Source organism: Trichomycterus rosablanca, chromosome 9 (genome assembly GCF_030014385.1).
Source record: "Trichomycterus rosablanca isolate fTriRos1 chromosome 9, fTriRos1.hap1, whole genome shotgun sequence".
In the NCBI taxonomy this organism is placed as follows: domain Eukaryota; kingdom Metazoa; phylum Chordata; class Actinopteri; order Siluriformes; family Trichomycteridae; genus Trichomycterus; species Trichomycterus rosablanca.
Genome location: NC_085996.1, coordinates 3,095,176 through 3,104,928, shown reverse-complemented (window position 1 = coordinate 3,104,928; position 9,753 = coordinate 3,095,176). Strand labels below are relative to the sequence as shown.

Sequence of the window (9,753 nt, the reverse complement as noted above, 5' to 3'; positions counted from 1 at the left end):
TGTCTCGAAACTTGCTGTTTGGTGTTTGGAGAATTTAAAAAAAGCTAACAAAACGAAAACTGAAGTCTCTTATTCACAAAAGTATTCAGACCCAATACTTTGTAGAAGCCCTTTGGTAGCAATTACACCTGCAAGTTGCACTTGGATATGTCTCAACAAGCTTTGCACACGTGAGTTTGGGTGTAATCTTTGGGAGAGATTACAGGGTTTTTTATTTTAAATTACATCTCGGAAAACTCAAAACGTTTTCACTTAAAAACAGTAAAAAATGATAAATTATATTCTTGCAAAATCAAATTCACATCACAGAGCCTGTAAACGTCAAGGGGTCTGAATACTTTCTGAATTTACTGTATTTGTTTGAACGAGTCTGAAGATGAAACACAGACTGAAATGTTGTTCTTGTAAGAGTTGTTATGTGAGTGTTAGGTTATTTATATTCTGTTTACCTGCAGAGCAGCTTGAGCTCGGCGCTCTTAATGTGATTGAGCTGAAAGATTTAAAGTTGTTTTGCTCTTTTTTTGAGCCCCTGAGATACGTTTATACAATCTGTGTACAACCTGTAAAGATCGTATGTCTGAGATTATAGATGTTACACGTCATAACATTTTGGCCAGTGATCTGATTTTAAGGTCTTAATGTTTGTGACCCCAACATGAACCACCTCAGTGCTTCATCAGCCTTTTATCCCAGTGTGTGCCAGTAAAAATGGCTCATTAACAAATTTATATAAACACTTGAATATTGAATATTGTTAAACATTTACAGCTTTTCTCCAGTTCTCAAAGCATACAGAAGAAACATACAGTGTAAAATGTAGTAAAATGTTTTAATAAAACAGTAAAAAATACAAATACACTCATACCATTCTCACCATTCAGCATTTCATGTAAAATATACTTCATCAGTGAAATATAGAGCATACTGTACATACATGTATAATAAGATTATTAGGTAAAAAATTATTTGGCTAATTTTGTTATTACCAGGCGGCACGGTGGCTCAGTGGGTAGCACTGTCACCTCATAGCAAGAAGGTCCTGGGTTCGATTCCCAGGTGGGGCGGTCCGGGTCCTTTCTGTGTGGAGTTTGCATGTTCTCCCAGTGTCTGTGTGGGTTTCCTCCGGGAGCTCCGGTTTCCTCCCACAGTCCAAAAACATGCAGTCAGGTTCATTGTAGACACTGAATTGCCTTGTAGGTGAATGTGTGTGTGTGTGTGCCCTGTGATGGACTGAGTCCCGTCCAGGGTGTTACTGTGTGCCTTGCGCCCATTGAAGAGCTGGGATAGGCTCCAGCACTCCCTGCGACCCTGATTGGATAAGCGGTTAGGAAAATGATTAAATTTTGTTATAACCATCTTAGTAAAAACTACAAACATTCTGGCTTTTATTTTTCTTCAATGAAAACATCCTAAAACCTTCTCTTAACCTTAACACTGAAACAGGGATTAGCTTTCTACACTTCTGTCATTTAGTTTTTTCATTAAATGTTGGCGCTTTATCTTTTCTGCAGGATTTGGTACTATTTTAGGCCGTTTTTTAAACAGCCTGGATAAAATTCCTCCAGATGACATTCTGTGTAGTGAATGAACTTGTAGAGCAAGTACCGCCAGTATGATTACCAAAACTGATCAGAAGTAATTAAAAGTCATTTTGTGAGCTGATTCCTGCTTCTTGCAGCCTTTTACCCCATTTGGTCATTGAAGTCTTCATGCCAAAGTTGGGTTTGTGATGATGCGCTGGGTGAAGGTAACTCTTCTTCAGGACTAAGTCCTGAGTCCTCAGATGTTTCGCTCATGTCATCTTCGGGTTTTGGCTTCGCGTCATCGATCTTTTTCGAGATTATTTTATGCCACTTTGGGAGGACGTGGCAGACGATGACTCCATAGTTGGAGACCATCATGGCAGAGACCTGGATGAGGGTACGCTGATCCGTTTGGGTGATGAAGAGTGGAATTGAACAAAGCCAGACGAACAAATGAAAGAGCATGCTGAAGACTATCGGCTCAGTATTGTCCACTCTTCCTTTGAAGGCTAAGAAGAAGCACGACATGGCTAGAGCCGCAATGTAGACATGCATCGCTCCGACCAGAGAGCCCTGAGTGCACTGACGGATTTTGATAACTGACTCAGATAACTCCTTCTCTTCAACCTTTGGAGAACCGAATATGAACCAGAAGAAAAAAACAAGAACTTGAGCACCAGTCAGTAGAGCGATGATGATATAACGCTTGTTAAACTTACTGAAGAAGCGCTGCCTCTCAGGGCTGATAGACATGATGGCTAAGAACGACACAAAAGCTTTCGTGAGAATGCACGACACACAGAGGGTGAAGGCCAGACCATACATGGCCTGCTGGGCCCTGCAGTGGTGGTCGCTGGGCCAGCCTAAAAAGAGAATCAGACCTCCGAAACTCACCATCAGGCCAAACATCATAATACAAGACAAGACTACGTTGTCCTCGATTATGGAATTGTTCCTGTGTAGAACGAAATAGATCAGCGATGATACCAGTAGCAGGATTCCTATCACTGTTCCAATCAACACCACAATGGAGTACGCTGAGGACCACTCCAAATACTGAATCTCCCACTACAGAACCTGATAGAGAATAAGTTCCCTCTGGACACTTTTGACACTTTACTTCATCTGTGAAGAGAAAAAAGGTGGAAAAGCTACATTAGGAGAACGGCAGTGAAGGTACAGACCAGACGAGTGTTCTTAATAAAATGACCAAAGACAAACAATTGATGTAAAAGTGCAAAATGACAGGAATGTACATGTCAAAGACCGAATGACTGATAAAAAACAGGTTCTGTACAGAGCAGAGGACGTATTTTGACATTTCCAACAGGGATGCTTATAAAGGAACAAAGACTCTGGTTTAAATTTATTACAAATTCAAATCCAGTAAAGTTGAGAAAGTGAAAAATGTTGATTGATGATTTGTTAACCTCCTTTTCATTTTTTTTCTTTCAGCTGATCGCTTATATAGAGGTCTCTACAGCAAATCTGGATGCCCTCCTGAAGCAACCCTTCTATTTGTATTTGGGTTTGTGAGAGTGCACAGACAGGTACTGGTTTTTTCAGCATCGTTTTTTAATCTTACCTTTTATCCACAGAGATCGTTCATGGTTTTCTGAATGACTGAACAAATGTGACAGACTGTAAAGTACAGAGGAAACGCTGTCTGCGTCGAGCTCGCAGCATTCTTAAGGACTCCTCCCATCCTGCACACAGACTGTTTGCCCTCTTGCCCTAGACAAGACCAAGACCAGCAGATTGAGGAACAGCTTTTTCCCCAGAGCTGTCTCCATACTGAACTCTGCCCCTCGTTAACCCGCCACATCTCTCCTCCTGGTAAAGGTTGCGCTACAAACCTTTTCTCATTTGTTCATAATTTCCACCTATATCGTATACATCTGTCTATTATGTTCATTGCACCTTAATCTGTATCACCTTAATTTCAATCTGTATATTATGTCTATAGCACTCCCATCTATACATCATGTTTACAGTACATTCAATAATATATTCACCTGTATATATTGTTCATACCACTGCCCGTATTTTGTAAATAATGTATATCGTAGATACTGTACATCCTGCACTTGCTGCTTATTGCACTTCTGGTTAGATGCTAAACTGCATTTCGTTGCCTTGTACTTGTACATGTGTAATGTTAATAAAGTTGAATCTAATCTAATCAAATCTAAAATCCTTGCCTGATGAAGCTTCCCAAAAAATGACAACCCTCGACCCATCCTTACTTATGACTGAGGCTTTTGTTAATGCTCCATCACCTGTTTTTTACAGGGATCATTTGTCCACATTATTGATACCCTTTTCCGGGCTTGGGATCAGCACTGAAGGTGCACTGATGTGCGTCCTCACAACATCCAGGTTCATGAGCCACCATGCACCATGTATTTGTAAACCATGCCCTGGATTTAAACCCCCTGAGCTGAGGCAGTACTGCTACCAGCAGCGTGGTTACCATCACACCACACCAGCTCACAGGATAAAGCAGTGCATGGTGAAAAATATATTAAAAATAAATAAATCACTGCTTTCTGTTTTGTTTGTTTTTGGTTTATTTATATTTTTCACGTCATGGAGCACATAACTGCACTAAAAAAAATACTCCAGCCGGCAGATCTGCGTAAGAACCGGATCCTTCTGTTTTAGAGGAAATGATTCTACATCCATCCATACTCACCTGACACGTAGTAAAATCCAGCATCACACTTTTTACATTCATAGCAGCAGGTCGAAAGTTCTAATATCCTAAATTCTACAGGCTCGCAGGTCTTTAAACACTTTGAGATGGGCACCTAAGATTTAAAAAAAGGTTTAGTTAAAATACTCAAAGAGGTCTGAACCTACAATTAAAGTCAAAAGTTTACATACTCAGGAGTGATTTGTATATCATGTTACATTCTGACTTTCATCATTTTTGCTTTTTAATTTTCCTTTTCTTTCTATGACTGCCATTCATAAAAATAGGAACGAACGAACTTTAATTTTAACTGTCATAACTTTGTATAGATCTGTATCCTGGCATATTTAACACACAGTTCATGTCGTACAGGTCTGAAGCACTGAACTCAGTCTCACCGTGTTGTTGGACCGTTGGATTTTGCTCTCATTGACCTCCACTTTCCCATTTCTGATGAGGAATCTTCCTACCACGTCAAGCACCCTGTCGTCACCACTCTTCTTCCACATGACGAGGTTGTATCCGTTTTCGAATTCCCCCTTGTCGTTAAAGGAAAGTGTCTGGTTGTCCATGCTAAATTTTATCTGGCGTAGAATGCTTAACAGCTAAACATTATAAAGAGTCATTTGTTACTTGAGTACTTGAGTTTTATTTTAATAATGAGTTTGTTAAACAGCTTCGATGTTGTTAACTGTTTCCCTTTTTGCATCTCGATTTAGAAACGATTCAACGACTACATTTCTCTCATCATAATCTTCAGCACTTTACTGCTGAACCACCTCAGCACCTAATAAGAAAACGTTAAGCGTAAACCACACTTTTCAGTGGACTTGGCTTTGGTGGTGGAGGTGTTACCCTGGAAGTGTTATAAGAACTAGAGAGAGTGAACAGCATTAGGCTCTGTTTTAATACAGTTTGCTTGGTGGTGCAGTTAGCTGCCCCAAAAAGGGGCTGAATTTAAGTTTTTACCGACATAAATAAACAACATTTACCTTCCAAGGAAGAAAGTCTGCGTCTCCAGAACAGGAAGTGTCGCTGCAGTTGAGGAGTTCCCTGATGGCGTTAACGATGGCATACACCGGAACTCTCTGACTGTAAGCAAGGACGGATTAAGGATAGTCTGGGCCCCTTATGAATGATTTGTATTGTATCAATTCATCTGCCAGGCTCATGTTCAGATCTGAAGGATATGCTGCAGCGAGTGAGTTAACCTTTAAAGTGAGCTCACTGTTGGACATATTGTCAGGCATGAAAAGAACATCAAATAGCTCAGTTAAGTGTGTGTATGCATTCAAACTGCTTGAAATTGCTTGTCTTAAATTTAAATAATTGCAAAATTGCTAAATTAATTTGTGTCTCTGCGCTTAAGAGAAATTGAACATAATAATTTTGAAACAATATAAATTCAGAAACATTAAGTAAGGGCCTGAATCGCATATTTGCAACAAAACGTCTCTTATGAAATATGGTAGCTTGCCTGGCAATTTGTAGGTCCCTAGAAAGTCAAGGAGCCATGATAAACGACTTCTATGGAAGTCATGGGCCCCATAGTAGGGGCCCTCGTGATCAAGGGCCCTCTAATGGTATGCCCTGCTCTTCTCTAGGGCCCTCTGGTAGGGGCTCTCATAACCAGGGCCCTCTAAAAATATGCCCCCCTCTTTCCTAGGACCCCTAATAGCCAGAAGTCGAAGTCAGAGCAGTGCCACAACGCCTCATCCATTTTCATAAGGGGCCCAAAAGCATGGCTAGGGCCCCCAAAAGCATGGCTAGGGGCCCCAAAAGCATGGTTAGGGCCCCCAAGAGGCCCTGGGGTCAAAGTCCCTAATAGTCAGAGGATCCTTAAAATGGAGGGCCCTCGGAAATAAAAATATATTGTATCATAAATGTTGATAGGCATCGCAAAATGTTTTGGGCCAGGGCCCCACGCCCTGGTGATGTACGGGAGTGTCCTACCCCAGAGAGCTGCCTTAAGGTCTTAAAAAGCTCGTTCTCGAACTCACGGCCCTGGTCGTGATGCAATTTTAAAGGGAATCCAAAGCGGAGAATAAAATCATTGAATAGCTTTTCTGCTGCGGTCTTCGCTGACTTGTTTTTGGTGGCATACGCGTGAGCAAATCTTGTGAAATGATCTATCACGACAAGTATATATTCAAACCCGCCTTTACTTTGCTCCAAGTGGAGGTAGTCGACTGAGACAAGCTCAAGGGGCAGGCTGGTGGAAATCCTACCCATTGGGGCTCTAACATGAGTCACTGGTTTCTTCTGTTTGATGCATGGACATCTTCTTGTCACGTGAGTCTCAATGTCCTTTTTCATGTAAGGCCAGAAGAATCTTTCACGAGCTAAGGAAAGGACTCTTTCCACACCCACATGGCCCATGTCATCATGGAGGTACCTTAATGCCATGCTTCTGTACTTGGTGGGTAGAACAAGTTGGCAGTGCTGACTGGTTTTACGATAGAGCAGCCCTTTATCAAGGACCAGTTTTCCCCACTCATACAGAAGCTTTCGACTGGAACCATTTACTCTCTGTTTGGCTTCATTTGTAAGTATTTGGTGTGTCTCTTTCAATTTTAGTACTTCCCCAATAGCAGGATCTTCTCTTTGTGCTTTTTCCATTTCATCATGGCTAACAGCCAACAAGGGACTCTGAACACTCTGCTCTGTTGACGTATCCAAAGTGGCCATCCAGGCTATGTCTTTACTTTTGGCCACTTGACTGCCTTCCCATGTTGCATGTATGGCTTCAGGAGACAGCTCTTCTACACAATCTGCCACATACTTGTCGATGTCTAATGGCCAGCGAGACAATGTATCCGCATCAACATTGACGGCACCTGGCCGGTATTTGATGTCAAATCTGAACTCGGAAAGTTCTCCCACCCATCTGTGACCAACTGCATTTAGCTTAGCTGTTCGCATAATGTAGGTCAAGGGATTGTTATCAGTGTATATGGTAAAGTGAGGGGCATAGTAAAGATAGTCCCTGAATTTATCACACACCGCCCACTTCAGTGCAAGGAATTCTAATTTTCCTGAGTGAAAGTGATAGTTCTTTTCTGCAGGTGTAAGTGTTCTGGACCCATAGGCGATGACCCTCAATTTTCCATTTTGGCACTGATAAAGTACAGCTCCAAGTCCCTGCTCAGAAGCATCAGTATTAAGTACAAAGGGCAACTCAAAATTTGGGTAAGCGAGGACAGGGGGGTTAGTCAGAATGTCAATTAACTTCTCTAGGGCATTTTGGTGCTCCTCTGCCCACTTGACCGGGTCTTTAGAGGGTAACTGAGTTCCTTTCCCTCTGGTCTTACTCATTTTATTTACCCCTGCAGCTGGTGGCTTTGCTTGCAAAAGCTCATAGATGGGTTTGGCAACTCTGGAGAAGTCTTGTATGTAGCTTCTATAATAGCTCAAGAACCCCAGTAATTTCCGTACCTCTCCAACAGTTGCTGGGGCCTTATCCCTAAGTGAAAGTACCGCCTCCAGATCCTTTGGATCGATTCTTACACCATCTGCTGAAACTAGGTGCCCCACGTAGCGGACCTCGCTCTTGAAGAACTCACATTTGGTAGGCCTGAGTTTGACTCCCTGTTCCCGGAGGGCTTTTAGGACTTTCCTTACACCTTCCACATGATCCTCAAATGATTTGGAATAACACAGCACATCATCAAGGTATGGGATACAATGTTCATCACGCAGTGAGTTCAACATTTCCTCCATGCTTCTTTGAAAGGCTGCAGGAGCATTTGATAAACCGAATGGGATACGCACCCATTCATACAATCCCCAAGGGGTAATGAAAGCTGTGAGATGTTGTGATCCATCAGCTATGAAGCCTTGATAATAGGCCTTCCCTTGGTCCAGGATTGAGAACCAACTATAGCCTCCAAGAGTGTCAAGGAGATCCTGGATCCTGGGTAGGGGATGCCTATCTGAAATGGTCTTCTGGTTTAGCAACCGGTAGTCAATACACAGCCTTAGTGTACCATCTTTCTTGCGTACACATACTACTGGAGCAGAATAAGGAGATTTAGATCTCACAATCCATCCCTTAACCAGTAAGTCTTGAATGTACTCCTTGACTTCTTTGTAGAGTGGCTTTGGGATAGCAGAATAGGACTTCTGAACTGGGATATCATCTTTAAGTGAGATTGACATCTGGAGACTAGGAATACAACCAATGTCATTCTCATCACGAGCGAACACTGTGGATTCTTCATAAAGCATCCTTCTAACAACTTCCTGCTGACTTTCTTCTAAGTGGCTTAAGTTGACAGGAGGGTGCCATAATTCTGCCCGATGGGTTTCCTCAACTCTCACCTCAGGTGTAACGCCAAACTGATTTACAGTGTGGTGGGCAGCCTGGTCAGTTTCAATTACTTTGGAAATGGCATGGATGGTACCAATTACTGTCTTCCGTGGAAGCATGATATTGTGCTTGGTATAATTATTAATGGGCACTTCGACATATGGACTACTAGTACGACTGACTTCCACGAGCCCTTCAGCCACAATCAGTTGCTCTAATGGTGTGCTATTGTTGTCTGTCTTAAACAGCACTACTGGTTCATGTGGACTAAAGTCAACAGGGATATTGCACTTTATGCGTGTAACTTCGCCTGGAAGGACAACAATGTCCTGGGGCCCCACCTTTGCCGGAGCTTGTTCTAAGTCAGTAGTCCTTGACTGGATGAAATTTACAATGACACTAGCCTCCTCCTCTCTAATCTCCATTGCCCCGCTCAAAAGGTTGGCCAGCGTAAGCGGTATACGTGGTCCACTTTCTTGCCCTTCAATAAGTTCTTCAATAACATTGAACCCTAGTACTGGTCTTTCAAGGCTCATGTGGCTCACTAAGAAAGGCACTTGAATGGACAAATCTGGATCATCATTCCCTGGCAGGTTCACCCTTGCTTCTACCCAACCATCAAAGGGGAGAATTTCTCCGTTTACTGCATGGACATTAAGAGCTTTGGTCCCCATCAGCTCACTTAGAGATCGGATAGGCAAATCAGGTAAGTACTTGGCTCTCCATGAGTGATCAAGAATGCTACTTGAGCTCCAGTGTCGAGGAGGACTGTTACAGAATATCCATTTATGTAACACTTGAGCAGACATTTACTACCAATTAGCTGAGCCATTTTTTCATTATTTGGTGGTCCCTCACAAGTAGCTGGCATCAGTGTCGGCGTAGTATTACGTGTTTCGACATCAGAGTGGGACTGCTTCCTTAAGCCGGTCACAGGTTGTCCCTCTGCCGTGACCGAACCTCGTTTCCCGAAGGCTTTGGTTTCCTCATGCATCCTATGACTTTATGCTCTTCTTCACCACACAGGAAGCAATGAGTGCAGTTCGTTAGGCCCTTTCGCACACACTCTGGGCATCTGTAAGGTCGACTCCTTTTTAGCATGTGGGGCTGATTAACACTACATGAATATGCATGTTCATTCACTTTAGATTGTCTCAGCGAATCAACAACAGTGGTAAGTGCTTCAATATGTGCTGTTAATTGCTGTAGTGTTTTGACTTGGCTCT

The 9,753-nt window shown here is 42.5% G+C and overlaps 1 pseudogene; it reads right to left on the bottom strand.

Annotated features, from left to right (window-relative positions):
* Positions 1 to 1,579: 1,579 nt before the first annotated feature.
* LOC134320389 (G-protein coupled receptor family C group 6 member A-like) lies at positions 1,580 to 9,521 on the bottom strand (annotated as a pseudogene).
* Positions 9,522 to 9,753: the final 232 nt, after the last annotated feature.